Source organism: Dermacentor variabilis, chromosome 5 (assembly GCF_050947875.1).
Source record: "Dermacentor variabilis isolate Ectoservices chromosome 5, ASM5094787v1, whole genome shotgun sequence".
NCBI lineage: Eukaryota > Metazoa > Arthropoda > Arachnida > Ixodida > Ixodidae > Dermacentor > Dermacentor variabilis.
The window spans coordinates 29,899,080-29,921,037 of NC_134572.1; the positions used below are offsets into that span (position 1 = coordinate 29,899,080).

Below are 21,958 nucleotides of genomic sequence, written 5' to 3' on the forward strand. Positions count from 1 at the left end.
GTACAGTAAACTCTCAGTTGTAGGAACGTTGGTTTATCGAATATTTCAGAATAACGAACTTTTTAAAAATTCCTGGCAGTTTTCTTATACATTCTATGCAAAAATGTTTCCCTTAAACGAATTTCGGAACAGTTAATACTTCAATTTAACGAAGGACCAGGGCTTATTTTTATGATCAGAACCGACGCCCGCCCTCATCTAACCGCCGCTCCAGCGGCAATGTAACGTCGCTGGCGCTACAGCGCCCCTGGGGCAAAGCGGCGGCGCGGATAACGAACGGCAACGAGGCATGGCCTTCGAGATTGCCCGCACAAAACAAGCAAGCATGTAATCTCGGAGGCCAGGAACAAAGTAACATCGCTGGCGCTTACAACGCCACCAGAGCAAAGCGGCGATCTGTCACACCACCAACCACGTGGTGTGTGTGTGTGTGCTTTTTTTTTTCCGACCGGCTAGTCGTGGCATGGTCGTCGTCTCTTTCTTTCGAAGAAGAGGCGAAGGAGACGAAGAAGAGGCAACTGCCGAGCCAGTTTCAAGCCCTATAACTCTAGCTGAGGTTGTAGGGTACATCGGAAAGTTGAGAGACTTTGTGTCTCAACAGCAAGCTGTGCCAGAAGAAGTGTACAAAAACATTGACTCTTCGGACAGTTTTGTTACTTCCTGTGCTTTAAAAGTACAAGTGCAGAAGAAGATTACAGATTTTTTTCTAAGTGAGAAAGGCAACATTATAACTGTTATGAACCTTGTACTTGTTAATATGTACAAATTCCATTTCACACATTTCTAACACTATGGATGCCATGTCTTTTGCTCCATGAATTGCACTTCAAAATTTTGACTCTGTATGCCATGTCTTATGTTGGTCTAGTGAATATTCAGTTTAGTGAACTTTCAGTTCAGTGAACTGTTTCCTTCGGTCCCTTGAAGTTCACTCAAGTGAGAGTTCATTGTATAACTTTAATGACCATGATGATCTTGGCGTATAGAAAACGATCTACGTAATTCTGAAACCTCACATCAAGTTTATCTCGTAGGCTTTGCCAAACTAAGAACAATTCATTCATTCATACTGCAGCCCTGTTGGGCTATAGCAGGGGTGGGCAAATAGTAAACACGTTCACACAGGGAGTAGTAAATACAAATCGCAAAGTGTACAATAATAATTAAAAAGAAACGAACGATGCAATGCCAGGAAAACATTTTCGGTGTGAGCGCCTTGGGGATAACATGTCTAATTATACAATTTTGCTAGGGTTGCAGGAATTCTCACTATGACCGTATACTACCAGGTAATTAATCCCCATGATCAATAGTGCGTTGAAAAAGAAGCTGTATTTGAATATATCATTGCGCGAGTAGAAAGGTGCGAGGTTTAAAACATGGTGACTTCGAGTAAAAGACGGTTTGGCAGAAGTTAGGAGAATGTTATTGGAGAGGTAGTATAATAAGTAAAAAATGATAAATTAACTTTCATTACGAATTCGTCCGCCGCACTGAAAGCAATTGAAAGTTAGACTCGTGGATAGGCTGATGAAGGTGACTAATCGCGGTCATACCGAGGGTAAATGAAGAGGATGCCTGTTATTTGCACGGCCTCGATCGCATCAATTTCATTATGTTTATGTGGATTCCAGAATGCTCAAGCATATTCTAAAATAGGACGTACGAGTGATTTGTATGTTAGTAGCTTGCTTTCTTTTAGCACCTTTGTTAATTTTCTGCGTAAGTAACCCAACTTTTTTAGTGCATTTGAACAGATATGTTCAATATGTTTGGATCATGACATGTTAGAAGTCAAAATTGCACCCAAGTATTTGTAATGGCTCAACCTCATCAGCGAAACATCATCTGAACAGTAATAAAAAATTGAAGGGCATTGTTTTGTAAAAGATGCCACTATCCTGTTGCTTTTTTTATGTTAATGTTCACTTGCCAAGTGGTGCACCATTTACGAAAACATGCAAATGAATTGTTAACGCGATCATGATCATCCTGAGAGGTAAATATGTCGCACAGAACACATTCGTCAGCGTACAGTTGGACTTTAGACATTATATTACGCGGTAACTCGTCATTACAAAGTAAAAAATAATAGCGAACCGAGCACGAGCCCCTGTGGCACTCCTGACGTTATTTTACCTGTATCTGAGTCAGCAGAGTTAAGGCAGACGAACTGTGCACGTAAGGAAAGAAAACTTGAAACCCGTGATATCAAAAGCGGGTTCTTTAATACAATATTAAGATTACCAAGCAGTTTGCAGTGAAGTACGCTCTCCAGTGCTTTGCGAAAATCAATGAGCGTGGCATCAATTTGATATCTTAAATCTATATTAACACAAATGTCGTACGTGAACTTGGTTAATTGTGTTACTGTCCTGCAACCGCGCCGAAAGGCATGTTGAACATAGGTTATAAAATTATTTTTTTCTGTAAACTCCACAGTGTGCTTATGAATTATGTGTTCTAGCATTTTGCGTGAATGTGCTGTTGATGATATTGGTATGTAATTATCTAAAAGCTGCTTGTCACCTGATTTGTATAGAGGAAGAACTTTAGCGGCCTTTCAATGGAGACGAGACTTTACCCCTTCTCTATGATGTCTGGAAGATGGTGAAGAGAAACCGGGAAGTCCACAAGGCGTAGTGTACCAAAAATGAATTAGAAATTCCGTCGGAGCCAGCAAATTTCTTAGTGCCCACGTTCAAAATGAGATTCAGAAATCCCTTTAAGTGAATGTCAACGTTATCACTTGTATGTATTGTATCATGAGTGAAGGACGGAATGACTGAGTTATCTCTAGCGAAGACAGACTGAAAGTGCGTATTGAAAGCGTTCAAAATGATATAGGGTTCATTAATGATGCTGTTGTTTATTATAAATTAAGAATAGGATGTTTCACTGGGTGAGATTGAGCTCCAGAATTTCCGAGGGCTAGTTTTAAGCATGGCCGTAAGCTGAGTACCATACAAGAATTGTTTTGCGGCAGCTGGTACTTTGACGTGGTTCTCCTTTTCCTTATTTGAATAAAGCATGCGACTGTGGCTTACTAGAGCCTTTTGAACATCTTATTCTTGCAACACGGCGTGACAGGTGCAACAAGTCACGACTAATCCAAGGTATGTTATTAGTTCAGCTTTTTATTTCTTTTTTTTTTTTTTGGCACGAAAGGATCGACGCAGGACCTAATGGTTTTTTCAAAGGAATCCACTAGTGCGTCAACTTCGCGTGACGCACTAAGCGAAAGAAAAGAATCAAAGCCTCTTGCTAGCTCATCGATAATTGAAACGGTGTCAGCTTTCTGAAAGTCTTGAAACGTAGAAAAAGTAAAACGCTACTTGAAAACTGGATGGTTGAAAGACACTAGAACAACATTGTGATCAGATATTCCACCTGTAACAATCATAAGCTGAATCGGCTACGTCAGCACTAATAAATACTAAGTCTCGAATAGCGTTCAGTCGCGTTGGATTGTGCGCGATTTGTTTTAGACCAAGAGACGACGAGAATTTCAATATATCTCTATCATATGCCGTACCTCGATTTGATAAGCACATAGTAGGCCAATGAATACCAGGGGCGTTGAGGCCACCGAGGAGGACGAAATTGGAAGCGGTGAGATTGTGTTGCTGTATAAGCTGCTCAAAACGATCTAGCGATTCAGACGAACTTTTAGAGGGGGGGGGAGGCAGTAGAGCATACATACTGTTAAGCGCTGCTTTGCAAAGTGCAACCTGCAATATAGTCGTCAAGCTCGCACCAGTTAGCAATGTTATCCTGTGTCCCACTTGCTACGCAAGAATTTACTCTCTTTCACCCTTGCGCTAACTTAACGCCGCACCGCGATACCCAAGTGTCGGAACAAATGCATGCCGCAACCGTATTCTCACGCGCATTCTAAGCAGCGGTGTACCGAACCGTGTTATCCTTGTGTATTCTGTGTGCTCCGGGGCAGACTAGCATATTTGTCCGTCGAAATCACAAATTTATCTCCCAACGGCGTTAAACAAACACCACACAAGTGCCATCGAAACCCTGTCATCACTCGAGGCTAATTTTAAAGAGACGATAAGAAAAACGCGTTCTAAAATTGCGCTGAATGAACGTAAGCCCCGTAGCAAAAACAAGGTTCAGAAAGTTAAAAATTAAGAATCAAGAAATAAAACTTGAATGGTGCGCACTCGACAGCACCGGAAAAGAGAGACGTGCGCAGCAATATTATTTTTCTTTTTTTTCTCTCCCTTTCTGTCTCTTCAATTTTTCTCCGGTACACGCTCGCGCACCCGCTGTACCTACGCAGCCTGAAGCGACGGCCTCTGGCGGCAGGCCGCGGGCCACCGTGATTATGAAAGCGAGAAGCCCCAGAAGGAAAAAAAAAAGGATTCTCTATTTTCCCACCGCATGGCGCACCAGCGAAGCACACGTGAAAGCGTAAGCCCCGTAGGCAACGGCAGACATAGCAGCGCACGCACGACGCTCGCTGGAAATAGCGCAGCGCTCCGATTGATTCCCGTGGATGTCGCGAGGAGCCGGCAGATTCAAGCTGCACCTCCCCCATACCCCATATCTGGTTCTCCCATTTATTCCTTATTTTTTACTCCGGTCTCCGTTTGCACGCGCGCTTTGCATTACGGGAAAATACGTACATTTTGTCTCCTTTGCAGTGTGTCTCCAGGTTTCTTTTCCCCCTCCCCCCTTCTTTTTGTCCTCGTTTTCATTCTGGAAAGCCTCGAGAAAAGGGGAATATGATGAGGCGCGCAGAAATTGCCTCCAGCAGAACAAGGCGGGCGGCAAAAGGGAAAACGAAGCTCGCTGTGGAAAAAGAGGGAAAGCGGGCGGCTCCGTCGGGAAAGGAGGTGCCGCAGCTCGTTGGTTCGGCGGCATGCATGATCGAAAGAGAGCATGGAAGGAAAGCGGGGGGGGGAGGGGGAGGTTGTAGGGAGTCTCGGCGCCCGGCGCGCCTCTTTTACCCATGGGAAACGACGACGTTGGCAGTGGTGGTGGGAAATCACGCGGGGAACGGGACTCGTACGCACCAACTTCCCTCACTCCATCCCTACGCCAGCGGTGCCCCGCCAGGTTGGCGCCGGCGCGCGCTGCCGTCGGCGCCAGCGTTGTGGCGGGAACGCGTCGCGTCGCCTCTACCTCAGGCGGCGAGTGGCGATCATGCTGGACCTCAGGTGCGGGCGCGGGATTTCCCCATGCACACTAAAGGCTATTGCTTTTGTTCCGTGGGTATGACCTTACGCGGCGCACTGGTCCAGTTAGTTTATTGTGAACGTGCGCAGAAACACAGAGAATATATTGAAAAGGACAAGGCAAGTGGGAAAAGGAACCTGAAGTCATGGGACCATAAAACGGCGTCTGAACTATGAGGGCGTTGCTGTAGACTTTTTTTTCTTTCTTTTTTTCTTGTTTCCGCCGTGGACCGCAGATCAGAAGGGCCCTCGAGAGAATTAAACAGATCCTCAAAGAGCGCTCTCCATGGAAGCGCACCTACAGAAACAGCGAGCAGTATATGTCTGGCAGCACATTTGCGACGTATTATCTGTAACCTCAGCATTGATACAAACCAAATTGAAAGAATAAATTCATTATTGACATATAACTGAGACACAATCAAGACCAGCGCCAGTAACTTGGTTTATCAGATAAAACTGCAGTTAATTTTGGTCATGGATCATAAATTATGAACACGTGGGTGCAAGACTTACAAACATCGGGGAATTAAGGAGTCTTGTTTTATGCTAAGCTATTAATCAATATAGGTCAGGGGTGATCTTTACCAACATTAAGAAGCTGCCTCTCTATGAAAAAATTATTTGTCAGTCAGCCGCTCTGCTCTGCACGCCTTCTTTTTTCTTTTCTTTTTTTCTTGCGTTTTGTGTGCATGTTTCTAACTCGATACGAAGCGAGTGCTAAACTACAGCATTTCTGTTTTTACATATTTTGGTTTTCGTTCAATGTGTGGCTGGAGTGTCTAGGAAATACGATATCGGCAACGACTCCACCAAGAGATGGCCGAAGTGCTTGACATTCAATCTTGGTGTTCTAAACGAAGATGCAATGCTAAAGACTAAGATTCATTCATTTCTCCATTGATTCATTCATTTTTACATTGATTGATTCATTCATTTTTCCATTGATTGATTGATTGATTGAGTGATTGATTGATTGATTGATTGATTGATTGATTGATTGATTGATTGATTGATTGATTGATTGATTGATTGATTGATTGATTGATTGATTGATCATTTTGGCAGCCAGCCCTGTAATTTTAGTGTCAGTTCCTTCAGGACTTCTGTCGCGAAAGGCATCAGCGTGCGCATGTCAATTCTTAATTCTGTACTAAGCATAAATGTGTTATCTAAACTTCTGCATCGAGTGATGTAGGTGCGCGATGTGTCCCGCATTTTGTGGGGTTGGTTAAAGAACTGCTAGCCAATTGCCAAGGTGAATGCGTCAGCTGACAAACAGGACTTCATCTTCGCTCTCTATAAATATATCTCGTTTTTTTTTTCTTTGTTGTTGTCGTAGAACGCAGTGCCGAGCAATGTGTCAGAACTAAATTCAGAGATGACTTGTTTGCCTCTCGGTCTCGGTGACCCCTTTAAACATGCTGCTTAAAAATCTCTCGCGTGTAGGGTTCCCCGTAGCTTATGCCATCTTACGCTCGGAGGCAAAACACCGGCTAATTCGATAGACGTGGCCGTTCGCCGCAGATGGCGACGGCCAGACGAGTACGCTCCCCCCCACGCCGTATACGAGCGGCCGCCCCTTGGGCGACGGAACTCGGGCTGACTGAGCCGCTACGCACGCTGCCAGCTCGGCTGCCGAGCTCGTGAATAAGTGAGCAGATCCGGGACCCGGCCGCAGAGGCGCAGACCTGGAGCGAGAGTCGCGCTCTCCGGCGAGCAGCCGTGCCCTCGACGCCATGCTTGCTTGGCGAGCGCCTTGCTTCGCCAGCACCACCGACTATCGAAACGTCTGGGAGGGAGGGGCTCGTCCTTTTTCATTAGGACAGCGTCGGACAATGGCTGCGCAGCAGGGTCGTGTGCCACATAGTACGGGAAATCTGTGAATGACCTCGAATAACTGGCGTCGTGCGGGTGTGGCCATGAGTTCGGGAGGCGTTGGGAAGGAGATCCGGTGGTTGAAGCGCCTTTCCTTCGGCGCTCTTTGCTCTGACTTTCCTTTCAGTACGTTGTCGAGATCGACAAGAACGATGGCCAGTGGCTTTTTTTCTTTTTCTCAGTCCTTTCTTTTGAGAGCCCGTGTGTTTCAAATACTTCACAATGGCCGCAGCGGCCAAACGGCCACTCCTCTTCTTCTTCGTCTTCGTGTTCTTCTCCTTCTTCTTCTTTCTACTACACCTTCTTGAGGGTGACAGCACGTTTCTGGACACTCAGTGCACCACCGTAAGAATCGATACATTTGCCTTTGAACCGTTGCAGCGGATGTTCTCAGACGTTTGCGAAGAAAAGTACTTAAATAATCTATATTTTCATGTAAAATACACTTTGTGTGATACTGGAAAGTGAAAGATTGGAGGCAAAATGTCCGCTGGTTCTATTCACTCTGCGAGCAAGACACCACGCACTACTGAGAGAGAGAGAGAGAGAGAAACGAAGAAGGGAAAGGTAAGGAAGTTAACCAAGGACGTGCCCGGTTGGCTGAAAGAATATCAACTGAACGACCGTTTCAAGAACAGTGAACGATGGCTCTAGGCGCACATAGAACAGCACTCTTGCAGTGGCAGACGTTGGCACCATCGACTCGCTCTGATGCCACCTAGGAAGCTGTGAGAATTCAACCGCTGATTTGGCTGCCTTTGCTCAAAGCTGTTGGGTGAATTCCCCGTGCACTCCCCCCCCCCCCTTGATTTCTGGCCTCAATCACTTCCCGAAACATTATTTCAAGCTTAAGAGCTAACAGCTATGCAAGTTTAAACAGACTCGTCAGAGCATAACTCCCCGCGCCAGATTTATTTATTTATTTATTTATTTATTTATTTATTTATTTATTTATTTATTTATTTATTTATTTAGTTATTTCTCTTTCGAGTGTACCGAACATTTTGGCAAAAGTTGTCAACAGCCATTTAACAGCACTACGGAATGTGAAGATCACAGAAGGGGAAAACGGAAAAAAAAGCAATGAATCACTGACACAAACAACGCCATTAACTGAAATCTCAACAGCATTTATATGGTCATATTGGAATAGCTATAAAACTGAAACATATTGAAAACGCCCAATATGAGACACGCGCTTCTCATATTGTTCTTATAGCTTGGCCCAGTTTCCAAATGTTACTCGAAGAGATAAATAACATTTTAATGGGATAAAGACCGCAAGGACTGCTGAATTGGGTTTCGTTTGTGAGCTGCTCCTCGGCATAGAATAGGAAGAAATGAGGAAGCGAAACGGAGGTATGTAGATGAAGATGCTAGCGTGCACTCGTACGCATGCGACGTGCTGACATATATCTCGCACCAAGCCAGGCGTAGACTGCCACATGAAAAAAAGGTGCGAGAGCGCGGATTTGAAGCCGCTCTCCGTTTTTTTCAAATGTCGAGCGCGCCTTTTGCGCAGTAAGCTAATCGCAACGTATCCCAATACACCAAGTAGCCCAACGAGACGCTCTACGCAGTCTGGCCCCCTTGACGGCAAGCAGCGCTTCGCACGGCAGCTCAGCGATGCCGTGGCGGTGGCGCACCCTGCGTGCACCAAGTGCGCTAACGCAGCACACATCGCGCCGCTTCTTGTCTCCTCCGGTGCACCCGACGCGAACGCAAGGCTCGCAATTCGTAGCTCCTGTGCGGCCGGTTGCTATCGGCGTTACGCGGGCACACCGGAAATGGCAGCGTGGGACCACCGCGTCTTGGCCGGAGTCGATTTTGGGAGGGCCTTGCTTTTCGCTACAACGCCAGACACACGGCGACGCCATTGCGAGACCGCGGGCCCGCGGGTCTCGAAGGCGAAGTAAATGTTGCCATTAGGGGACCTGCAGCCCTCCGAGCGCATATTCGTTACGACCGGGTTCACTCGTGGGGGAAGAGAAAGAGCCCGCGCCTAATGTCTGTGCTTACCTCCTGTCTTTTTTTTTTTTTTTTCTCACTTTCTCTTTCTGCGCCAATGCTGCTATCAGCCAAGCGCTGTTCTTCCGACCGCAAAGGGAGAATTAGGAGCGGGCTGGCGTTCCCTAAAGGATGTCAACGTTTAAATTTCCTGCGATGTAAATTTTATTTCCTAAATGTAGCCAGCAGTTTGGTATTCGTAAATGTACAAGAAGTCAGTGCGGCACTGCGGCACGTAGACCCGTTCAGTCCAGTCAATTGCGTGGCAGCGTATAGATCGGAGAAGTTGATAGTCGTTATCTCCTATCGCCTCTTTATGGCCTTAGTGAAAACATACACATTTCATCATTGTCCAATTCAGTAAATTCATCAAATGTGTTAGGTGGAGGAACCATCTTTCTGAATAAGTTTAACTCAAGGAAGAACTTTGCGTGCTGAAAATTTGTTCGTGCGTCCGTTAGGAGACAGGAGTGCGGTAGCGAATTTTATTGATTATTTTTCCCGACTTAAAGACGACTGAAAGGTCGTATACTCGTGGGCTAAATTTCCTGTAAAAGAAAAACAGGGCTATTGCGCTTTAAAACTGCTTGTTTGAGGCATGAAGACAGTACAGTGGATTAATTTCGTATTAGCGTGTGACGTTTATATGTGAATGCCTTCAGCAAATAATTCAAACACATTATCTTTCCTTCTTTTCCTTTTTTTTTTTTGCTGGCACCCACGAAATGAAACCACTCACAAGTGTCAATTGCGCAACTGTTCACTAGGCAACCTCACTTCTCTATAAACACACTTCGACTATTTTCATATAGCCCGACTATACATTGTGGTAGCCTCGACAAATGTGGGCCCCTAGAAACGTCGGGCTCCACTACGACTGTAGACCTCTGTGCCCTTGCCCGCTGCTCCTCGGCTATCCCCTTTATTTTCTCTCACCAGGAAGTCGCACGCCGCAACAGAATGTTCCGTTTCGTCTACCACCTGCTCACTAAACGTTCGCTCCAGCAGGTCGTGTCGCCAACCCCAGGCCAGCAAATCGCCACGGACTCACATCGGCGGGTGCGCCCCAATCGTGACGCGCACTCGTCTCGGGGGCCAACGTCTCGTGCCCTTGTTTTCTTCGCTCGCGACGCGAAGCTGAAGCAGCCGATGAGGCCCAGCCAAGGCAGTTCTCTTCCTATACGACGGCACGCGCGTGCCAAAGCGAACGAGGCGACGCAAATGAGATCACGGGGGGAGCTCTAGGATGGCACGCAGCGCCCGCGGAGTCTTCTGCGGCGGCGACCTCGGGAGTCGTTCCGCCTCGCGAGCCCGCGCGAAGTCCCTAAACAGAGCGGCGGCGGCACCTCCGCGAAAGAGCCGGCTCACGCCGAGTGGAAGACACTCGCGAGCCGACGCCCCACGTCGCGGCCCGGTGCGGATCAGCGCTTGGTGCGGCCGGCCAGCGCGCGCTACGGGGCGGACCGGCGTCCGGCCATTGTGGGGCGCACCTGTCGCGCACCTGCCGGGCGTCACGACTCGCCACGCGTGAGCCTCCATTCGGCCTCGGCTTCGCCGCTGCACGAGCAGCGCGTGGAGATGCACGATTGTTTTTCCTCCGATGGCCGCCGCGCCTCAAGGCACCGACGCGGCTGCTGCCGGGGAGGTACAGACCCTCCGCGGAGGCCGGGGGTGCCGCGTGTCGCTTGCGCGAGTGGTGTGTGCGCCGATTCGAACTGAAATCTTGATTGTCGAACCATTACGTATGGGCGGAGAAAGGATTCGCTGTGAATTAAGTACCATCAAAGCGTGCGTGTGTACTATGAGAAAGCTACAGTCACGACTGTGAACGAGCCGCAGTGCCCGCTAGAGACCTTCACGGCCTCGTCTGGCTTTTGTAATCACGAGTGTGTTTCGCGTTCGCACGGACCCATAAAGGAGCGGCTTCTTGTAGGGACTGCGCTTATTGCTTTAGTTGCTGTCCGAGCGTGTTGCATTTTCCCGTTAGCGAACGCGACGCATGCATAGTCTCGTGATGCTCTTCCTACTGGTACAACTCGGGCGGAAAAATCTTCAGAAAGTACATGCATCGCTATGCGATTTTCGTTCGACGCTTCCATATGCTTCGGCAGCGGTGAGATCTCAAGGCGAATCGACGTTCGGTATCGTTTGCCGCTAGCGAAGGCTACGTCCAGTCTAAACATAACACACGCGGCGTGCCACAATATGCAGGCCAGTGGTTCTGGACAACTGATTTTTCTTTTAAAGTTACAACAGCGTGCAGATTTAGCCAAACGTGCTTAGTGCTAAGGACGAACAGCAGTCGACGACGAATTGCGAAGGGGAAAACATTACATGTTTACTGCAACGCGAACGACGTCTCCTTATCAATTATGCAAGGGTTCACACAAGAACTAACGCCTCGCGACCACTTCTGTGTACAGCAGGATAAATTATGCTCGTGACTTCGTAGCTTCCCCGCGCAAGGCCTGTAGCTATACCGCGACCGCGTTTTCCCTCATCAAGATGGAAGGCAAGCGTACCAAGGGGGACGCACTATCACTCTCGGCGGGATGCCAAAAACTGCACGAAAATTACGAAGGTCCTTTTTCCGGACAAACATGGCTGTTCCTCGGGGCAAAGCGTTTCCCGCTTTGGCGTCATTACAATGCGCAAAGTGCCAGCGCTGTCTCGACTCGATACTGCTGGCTAGCTGTCTGAATGCTCCGTGCGTCGAGCACCGCCCTCCCCGGCACGCCGCTGCCCTCACGTGTGACCCCGGCGCGCAGCAGCCACGCAAGGGCCAGGTGCGTCCTCTACGCACCGTGGTGCTTCTGCAATCCGTCTGCCTGGCATTCACAGCCGAGGAGCTAGCCACTCGGCTACATATGCGGATTGGTGTCTGTTTGCAGGTCGGTCCTGACCCTTGCCTCTGAGAACCGCGCCAGGGGTGGCTAACCGTTCGTCCCGTTCTTGTCACGCGAGGGAAAGGAGTCGGACGACAGCGGTGATGCTAAGTGAGGTGCGCGCGCATCCTTCCAAGTAATGAGAAGGATGCGAGTCAAGGACATTTCGCAAGTGTAGCGCGCGCTGATGAAGACACAGAGGTCGGCTCCTTTGTGCGAGCTAATTGGTGAGACGGCTGCCCCCGATATTTTGCTTGGCTAGCTGGCGACACGTTGTGAGCGTTGTCGAGTATGGAGTACGGCGCCTTGGTGTATTTACCTGTCTCACTCGGACATTACTTACTTACTCTTGACTTTTCTTTTTTTGCTTCTTTAGTATTATACCGCACCACCCTTTTCACCGGGACACTTTAGCCACAAGAAGAGCTTCGCAGATTCGTTCCCTCCTTATATGTGCGTTTCTTTAGTTTTGTTTCCTCTTCACCAGTTTCCCATTCTCGACGGATCACTGACACCGGCATCTCCCTTCGCCATAATTTTGAAACGATAAGTTGATCGAATGAGAAAGGCGCCTGCTCTTTCCACCGCTATCTGTACTATTCCTAAGCTGGCATAAAACATTCTGTCGTCGTTTGCTACACGGCAAAAAAGAAAGAGAGATAAATTCAAAAGCACGAAAGTAAACGTAGCTGGTTTGCCCTGGTTTGCTACCCTACATTGGAGGAAGGAGACTGGTAAAGAAATTAAAGGAAACCAGAAAGTGACAAGGAAATGCATGGTGATGTGAAACCTCCGGTTACACTTCCGAAAGTGAGTTCTCCATGCTCGCACAGTTATTCACGTCGAAAGACAACCAATCTGGGGTCGAATCCCGGATGTACGCGCCCAGCTGTGCTACAAAAAGCAGCATAGCCCCCGCTTGCGCTACGGGTACGACTAGCCGCCTTTGCGCGTGTTTCGGATCCCGCAGCGAAAATTCAATTTCAGGGCGACGGCTTAGTTCGCTTGTCGGCACAGACAGACAGCCGGCCACTTCCGCTAGGCGTACACGTATATATCCGCTACGACAGGCATTGCATAGAGCCGTGCATGCGTCCGTGCTCTGCTATTGAGCGGGTGACGTCACGAGTCACCCTGCGTCGCTCGTCGCCGCCGCCGTGAATGAGCGGCATTCCGCGGTGTTGCTCGAGCGACGGAAGCCACGCGCCACCGGCTGCGCGGCTATACGAATAGAACCCGTACCCGTTGCGGCAGCGCGCTCGGCTCTCTCGATCAGCGCGCGACCCGTGCAGTTTGCGACAGAAGCTGCTAGGGGAAATTGTGGCGCTAGCGTCTGCGCGATCTGCGACTATATAGGAGGGGGAGATATGACGGGAAGCCCATGGAGTTGCCTAAAATTCGTCGTTTTGGCTTCAAACGGCTTTGCGACTTTGCAGATTGATCACTTTTAGCCAGATATTGTGCTATGCGTGCAAAAAAGAAATTAGCAATTATTGTAGGTGTGCGTACAGACTTGTTGCCTCATCATGTGCAGAAAACGATATATATATATATATATATATATATATATATATATATATATATATATATATATATATATATATATATATATATCGAAAGATAAAGCGTAACGAGTAACGCCACAAGAACGTCTGAAGTCGAAATTAAAGCACGAATATTATGCAAGATTTATGTGCTGCCTGTCACTGCCACGGTAATCTATATATACTGCCTGCCTCCCGCGCCAAAGTTCCCTCTAGTAATTGTCGTATGAAATGCTGTGCCTGCGTCTGCTCATAGCCTCCGAGTTCAAGCGGCGCGAGTGCGCGGTCTACCACACGCAGTGACCTCGTCTATAGTGAGCTGTGATATGCAGTGGTGCCACTGTCTGCGACAATAGGCGTATACTACCCCTGAGTAGATATTATAATCCTTTGCACCGGAGGCAAACGAGCACATTTTCTGAGATTTCTCACCCTAGCGTATAAACGACGACGAACAAATACGACGCAGGAGCACAGAATATAGCAAAACACACCGAAAGATGCCGCATGTCCCAGTTTAGGACCAAGCTTTTACTATTCTTTCACTCGAATGTTAACCGCGGTGGTCGTTACGTAGTTGGTGGTGCCAGGCAGGGCTGACCTTCAGTGTGTTCCCGCCGGGATTCACTCCCCTTGAGTTTACGTTAAAAATCTTCAGCGAAGTAGCAGAGCTAGCAAACACAGCACCGCGGGAAAAGAGAAAGGAAATGAAAAGAGGGGCAGCTGTATGGGAACGAACTAACTACAACCTATGGCTAAATTACTCAAACTGAGTAACAAACATAAACGAACTTCGAACACATCACTCTTAAGTAGTAATAATAATAATAATAATAACCGTCAAACACAGCACTTTGTCCTGTGCCATCATCTTTTCTGAAGAGAGCGATGTGCCCAGCGGCACGACGTAAGGATGAGGAAATTTGCAGCAGACACTTTGGTAGGCACAACATTCCCTAGCACGCATCTAGCTACAGGCGAGGCACTTTCCTTTTCACTCATGGAAGCTATTAGATGCGTTATTTCGTGAAGCACCAACTTCCGCTGAGTACGCGATACTTAAACTGTCTTGAAGACGCGCTGTGCTTCAGGTTTCTTTGAAGGCAGAAACATAATCGTACGGACAAGCTTATATATAGCGTCGCACTTGACAACAGCGCTAAACGGTAAGAAAATACTTATTTTGCAAATTAGTGCTATTTAACACAGCAGTTCTCGCGAATCTAAGCAGGAATAGCCTGCAAGAAAGATAGGTTGAACATATGTAACGACTGGAAAAATCTTGCTGGTAAGCGTCAATTAACTTCCTGTAGCATGTGACAGCACAAGCACAAAATAATATATATATATATATATATATATATATATATATATATATATATATCTTTTGACATGTTTTGTACAACTTCATGACCGATCGTTCTTTGTGGTTCTTTCTGGATCCACAGATTAAATATCAACTCTGCGGACGTGCCGTATTGTATTATGCTGCAAACAAGGGTATCAGATTCTCCTTAAACACGGTGAAAATAATACAAAAAAGGTGATTGGTGAAGCTTGACGATGAACGTGTTCGTGATCAAAGTCTATTTTTAACACATTTAGTTATTTCAGTTACGCGTCGGTTTGGGCCAAAACTAGTCGGCACTATACGTTATAATAGCAAGCGCGCCCTGACGGTCGGTTTCTCCATGGGTTTCGTCATGCAAACAGTAAACTTTCAATTTGCCCTCAATAGGCTTGTCGAACGTCATGTCAGCGTACCATACAACGCGTAGAGTGCAAACAAGACAAGCAGTATTCTTGTTCATTTTTGCACGTATGTGGAGCGTTCCATGAGCATGTCACGAGCTATAGCGGGCTATAAAGAGTTTTACGGCAGCTCCCAGTCAATTTGTCCATTTGAAAATAACTCGAACTCCATAGACACAGACGGTTCCCCTGCAGAGACGTCATTTAAGCCACTCTTCAGCGTTAAGTTGGGAGCCTGCCCTTCCAGTCATTGTTATGAAAACACACACACACACACAAGAGAAACTGAATGCATGTCGATTAATTGTGAATCAAATTAATTTTCCTATACTATCCCGGTTAAAGACTTTCTTAGAATTCGCGTAACAGGTCTATTAACGTATTGTATTGATTTACGTGGATGACATACTAGAGAGTCTGTACTTAGCGTCCTCCATCCACTACGCACTTGTTATTATTGGCGGCGAGGAGTTACGGAGTCGCCATCTATCGGAAGCGCCTCGCTGGCGTAGTATGAGGGATCATGCGGCGCGCTCCTCATAGGTTTTGCTGTCAGCGCTCACTGAAAACACCACGCGCGAGCTCTCCCGGACATTTCTATAAGTATTTTCGAAACGAAAGAAGTTTCTTACTGTCTAAACAATAATCTTGGGCAAACTGAAAGCACACAATCGTTTACAGACGCTATCTCCTTACCGAATACGTACAGTGAATGCCACTGCGCGCGGTCGCCGCGATGGAGTCTCCCGAACCGGCTTCTTGCGTGAAAGGTAGGTAAACGCTGAGAGCAAACTATGTGAAATATGTTCTTATAGTGTTTGTATAACTAAATGGAGCGTAATAGAATGAAGCCTCAATTCAGCTATCGCGCAGATTCGCAGCGACCGACTGCGCGTCTGCATGCTTGTCCGCGCACTGTTTCGCTTTCTCCGCGCGCGCGTTTTCGCACCGTGTCATGAGCTTTAGGCCGCACAATATGAGCATTTGACAGTATACAAGCAACCATTGTTGCGTGGGCGCTATCAGAGCTGTTCAAAAATAATTTCATTGTAGAGACTTCGACGCCTACGGGGACTGTGATGTCCCGTCGCGACGATTCAATCTTTTTTTTTTTCTTCTAAATTCTTTGACCTTTCAATATTATTTCTCGAGTTGCGTCGCACTGTATGTTTATCGGTGTTCTCAGCGTGCAATTTCCCGCTGCTCCTTTTTTGTAATCGAGTGCATTAATTCATAACACAAACATGACCATATGCCATGCTTTTTTTAAATGTGCTTCTTACCGCTGCCTTTCCACTCCACTGAACTTGCGAGTATCTATAGCATCGACAAGTTCATAGACCAAACCGTCATGACATTAGTCGGGCAGCGGACTCGGGCGAGCGTCTCAGTGCGCGTTTTCAGAACATCGCAGACCGGGCGACGTAGCAGAAATCTTCCTCGCGTCTGTGCTTCCTGCATACCCGAGTTGTTGCCGATGACTGTTTGCCGGTTTTATGTTTCGCGAGCCAAGCTTCACGCAGCTTCTTGTCCTGCGGCTACGTGTGAATAAGGCTGACACCGGCCTCCGTTAAGTGCGTCCGGCCCTGCGGAACCGAGCAGTAGCCTACCATGTTGCGCGCCTTCAAAGGCAGCCACTACCTATTGTAGTGCTTTGAAGCGTTGTAATGGAGACACTCGAAGCGGGAAAATTTCGCCACTAAATTAGGACCGCAGCGTACGAGGGAATTTAAACTCGTTTTCAGCTCGCACCGGCGCGCCCGAAGCAGCCGACGCGGCCGCTATGTCCACGTGATCCCTCCTAGCACGTCACGCCGACGGTGGCGCCAGCTTTTCCAGTGGTGGAGCTCGAGGCCAATACTGTTTAAATCTCGGCATTCCATTTCTCTTTGGAGTACTTCGCACTTAAAACTTCGGTGCTTACATTCTCCAATAGTGACACCGATGAAGAAATGACGGCACATGGTATCTTGCAACCAGGCCCCTTCTTCAGCACGAAAACTATTAGCAGACGGCTAGTTGTGGGTGTCGCCTCATTTAGCTTGCGTGACGTTTGCCGAATAAACGGCTAAAAACACAAATCGCTTTTTCAGCGTTAATCGGTTAATTGGAAGGATTATCAATGAATCGCCTCGCCTTGTTTATAACCTGCAGCTTCCCAGGCCGAAGTTAACGCACGGCTATTTATTGAGAAGTTCGATGAACATATCACCGAAGCGTCAACGCGAGTAGAAGTTATTACCAAGAGAAACAATGCTCTAAGTTCAAAGGGAACGCGTCAAGAGATCGTGAATTCTCAACCTTTTCAATGAAATCAATTTATGACGTAACTGATAATGATAGAGACACAAGAACGAGATATTGGTAACAGCGACAATGTAGGCAAGTTAGCCAGTCTGAACCCTATTGGCTACTCTCCACTATAGGGAAAGGAACACGCGGGTCTAAAATGTTGAGAAAGAAAGAAGAAATAAACGTGCAAATTTTCGGTCTGGGCGGACGAAACTTGTCAAAAACAGCCATTGAGTCGGTGGCGAAATAAGACACAGCTCTACAGGAAGGAGAGTAATATTCCCTCACCAGAACGTGTAATCATGTTCTGCCGCAACGCCGTTCGTGCACTTGAGAAGCGGCGCGGCAGCTCGCTTCGCGCCGACAGCCAGCGAGCGCGTTCCCGTCCGGTCAGAGAGCGGTCATTGTGACAGCAAAGGCATTCCGCGAACGCGGTCGGTCGCCCGTCTCCGAGGCGGCCGGCGGCGAGCCCCAGCCGTAGGACAAAAAAACTCGTACGCAACCGTTTAGCACGGCGCCCTACGACCCCGCCGCACCAATTTGGCGGTGCCCTTCCTCTCTCTCTCCTCTCTACGCGCGAGAGAGGGAGAGAGAAAGGGGACCGGAAGTGGCGCCCCAGTGCTTTCGGCGGCGGGTCGGCCATTCAGCGCTCGGCGGGAAACACCTGGTGCGTATCAGCTGCCGCGGCCTCATTGCCCCCAGGACACGCACACGGAGACCGGCGGGGGCTACTCCACTCTACTACTACGTACTACGGGAGGCGAGCGGCCGGCGTGGGCACTTGGCTTCCTCCGGGAGGCAGGCAGGATGCGCACATGACCGCGGGGCGATCTCACGCCGAATCGAGGCGCTGCCGCGAAGGAAGCCGCTGTTCTCTCGGAGGCCACCGGCAGCACATCGCCTCTCGAATAACAACGAGATGTTGTCGCGGTGTTTGTGGATCGCTTCATGTCGCTTTCCCTGTAAACGATGTTCTGATTACAACTGACCATGCTGAAAGAAGCCCAATGAGTGCGGCTGGTAAAGGGCAGGTTTTGCACGCCCATCGGAAAGCTTTATTCTGAGAAAAAGCGAGTGCGATCTATTAATTCCTTGGCAGTAAGAGCAAGTAGTAATTAAGAGTGAAATTATAGTAACAAAATGGGTGGCAAGAGAAGGGAAACGGGTCGAGGTCTGCAGAGGGCTTGATTATATTGAGAGACGAGATTAGAAAAGTGATAAGCGCAGAATGTAATCGGCACATGCAGGCCAAGGATAAGTGGAGATCGCGTGGTGATAATGATGACGACTGTTTGCACGCCGACAAAACTAATTCCGAGGTCTACCATAACATTTGTGCGATAGGCGTCATCGCAGTAGAACGACTTGTCAAGTGCTCACCAAAAAATCCCAGTCACTTCAGCATGCGCTAAAGAGGATGAAGGCGGAAGCCTGCACACTCGCGAGACATTCATTAGCTTACTTAGCATTCTCATTTGAATCCGTTGTTACTTCCTATTGCTTGTTTTCTCCCGCCAAAGGTCGCGGATTCGAGTGCCTCGATGAACTCTCTCTTTGTTAACTGTGCATTAATTAACATTACCTTAATTAACACCAAAGCTAATCGTGGGTGCCGCTCCTAGCAAAGGCCGTGGGTTCAAGTGCCTTAATGAACTCTATGTTAATTAAGCCAGAGTTAATGAAGTTAGAGTAGAGCAGAGCTGAGTGTCCTTTCTGTGGAGGGGGAACCCCGTAAGGCGGCGACCAGTGTAGCGGGCGCACACTGACATGCGCTCATGTATAGCGGGTGTCCCAGTTAACTTGGACCAAGATTTTAAAAAAAACCAAGAGCTCTAGAGAAATCGTGCCGACTGCATAGTAGCCTTAGTCGTGTGTACTTACAGCCAGTATTTTTTTCATCACGAAGTACTAATTAATTGCTTATATTTAGCGAATTTATTCATTATTGTTTGAATCGCAAACCTATCAATTACAAAGTTGTAGGGCACCTCAAATAACCTCAGAATCAAGCATTTGTTTGGTGCTCAGCTTTGCTTAGTTAATTTTTCCGAGAAAAAAAAACGAAAGCGCGCGAAACATCCAAAATACGAAATAGATACGCGCTCGCGCGCCGCTACTCAAGCGCTCCCAAGCGAATAGCCACGGATACACGGCTTTACTAGCGGCACCTTTTCATGTTTCTTTGTGGGCAGCTGGAACGCCTTACGTGCTTTTGGTTTATTTTTTATTGAAATAAACTCCTGAGTATCTCCTTTCTGTTCTTGCGTGAGTTGCCTTTCTTTTTTTTTTTTCGTGCTCTCTTGCGCACTGTTCTTTTTTTAACATTGGTTGAACTTCTTTTGTAGGGCGAAGGTTGAAGCTATCGCGAGTGCCTCATGATCGACCAAAACATTCTTGCGTCCGCAGATGCTGACGCTTATCGCACCACACTAGTTAGGTCGCGAACCCTCTCGAGCCATGCTATATGACGAAGCATTGTACCACGCGGCGATAAACGAATGCAGCCGCATATCTTTCAAAGATTGCTTGGAGGCGCTTGAGTAGCGGCGCGCGAACGCTCATCTAGTTCATATTTCGCCAATTTCGCGGGCTTTTTTTTTTTCTTCTGGGAAATAACCAGGCACACCTCAACATGAAATAAATACTTGATCTTACTTGATTTGGTGGTTATTTAAGGTGCCCTAAAACTTTGTAATTGACATGTTTGCGATTCAAGCGATAATTAAGAAGTTCGATAATTACAAGCAATTATTTAATTAATACTTCGTGATTAATAAAATACTGACTGTAAGTACACATGACTGCCGCTACTATGCAGTCGGCACGATTTCTCTGGAGCTCCTGATTTTTCTTTTTTTAATCTCTGTCCAAATTTCCTTTTATCTCTTTCTTTCTTTCTCTTGGCCCAAGTTAACTGGGACACCCGGTATATATATACAGGGTCTTGCGCACTTTGCGCTGCGTATATTCGAAAACAGCGAGATGGCTGCGACGTGAGGTGCACAGTCACACAAGCACTGGGCACGCCTTTACTAAACCAGAACCGTGGAGCAGCCGTGAGCAGCCGTCTTCAACCCCGGAGGACCGGTTATGATTCCCACCCAGACCGGAATGTACCAAATTTTCTCTTCAAAGCACCTATTTGCGTTGTTTACAGGAACCTCCCTGAGAAATGTGACGTCAACCCGCACATTTTTTTTCGTGTTTTTACTCTTTGCGGCGTCCGCCACTTTTCGCACGGCGCAGTTTCGCCAAGGTCACCCGCCAAAATCCACACCTAAGGCTTTCGCCTAATAAAAAAAAATTATTTGCTTTCCGCGAGGCCGAGTGCTGCGGTGGATGCATTATGCAACGGCTAAAACACACGCTACTTCAGTGCTTGCGGCGAAGCGTCATTTACGTATCACTTGTAAATGTAAGGTCTTTCAGCTGTCGCGTCACGTTAGTCGTCATGGCAACAATCGGCGACAAGCGCACCGACACTATACAGTGCTCGCGTTGACGAGCTATGCGCATGCTGTTTGCCTACGACGGTCAGGGCTTTCAGTTGCTTCAGCATGTTGGTTGCTAGGCAACCTTCAGGCAGACATCACAGTCGCTGCCAGAACTCTGAATGCCTTCCCTCACACACACACACAACAGTCAGTAAAAAAGAATTATGCGGATACCACGCACTGTGAGAATCGATGTAAGCGAAGCTTGTATGCTGTTTGCTTTGATTGACAATAATTAGCGCTGATGTTGGCCGCGAATGTGTAATTTCTTCTGTTTTTAGTCCAAAACGAGAGTGGTGAGTTGATGTTAAACGTTACCTTGCGTGCACCAGTGCTGTTTGTCTGCATAGTACACAAAACACAAAGGGAGACGTGTTTGCTTGAGGCGTTGTTGTGCGTCATTGTTCATAATCTCTGTGAGGTTGGAGCATTATCATTGCCTCACATGACGCATAACATCGTGGCACAAGTGTTAAACTTCGAGTTATGGCGCTGTACATAATTCGATTAATTATTATAAGTGTATGCATACATAGTGTACATGCATTCGCGGTCTGCACCATGTTTCGTTGCGTAACGAAGGCGCTCCTGTTCCCCGCGACGCATGTATTCGGGCCTGGGTGTCCTCGCCGCTGATTGCACGCTTTGGAGCCATTTTACTGGCGCCTGTTTACGTGCGCCTTCTTCAAACGTGGCCAGCACGCTGTTGAGACACCAGCTCTAAGCGCTCTCTTCAGGCTATAGACGATTGTAATGTTCACACTATAACTGCCCATCACGTGACCTCCACAGCCCGGCACCTGCATTTTTGTCGCATAGGAAAGCAAGCACACACAGCAAGTGCCATACGCGCAAACTGCGAATCGCTGCCGCGGCGGCGCCGACCGGGATGCGCGGAGGCGAGCGTCATC

The 21,958-nt window shown here is 47.7% G+C and overlaps 1 protein-coding gene across 11 annotated transcripts in view; it reads right to left on the minus strand.

Moving 5' to 3' along the window:
- Positions 1-21,958, minus strand: part of LOC142582393 (protein couch potato-like) — a 156,295-nt gene that overhangs the window by 89,309 nt on the left and 45,028 nt on the right. The window lies entirely within an intron of this gene.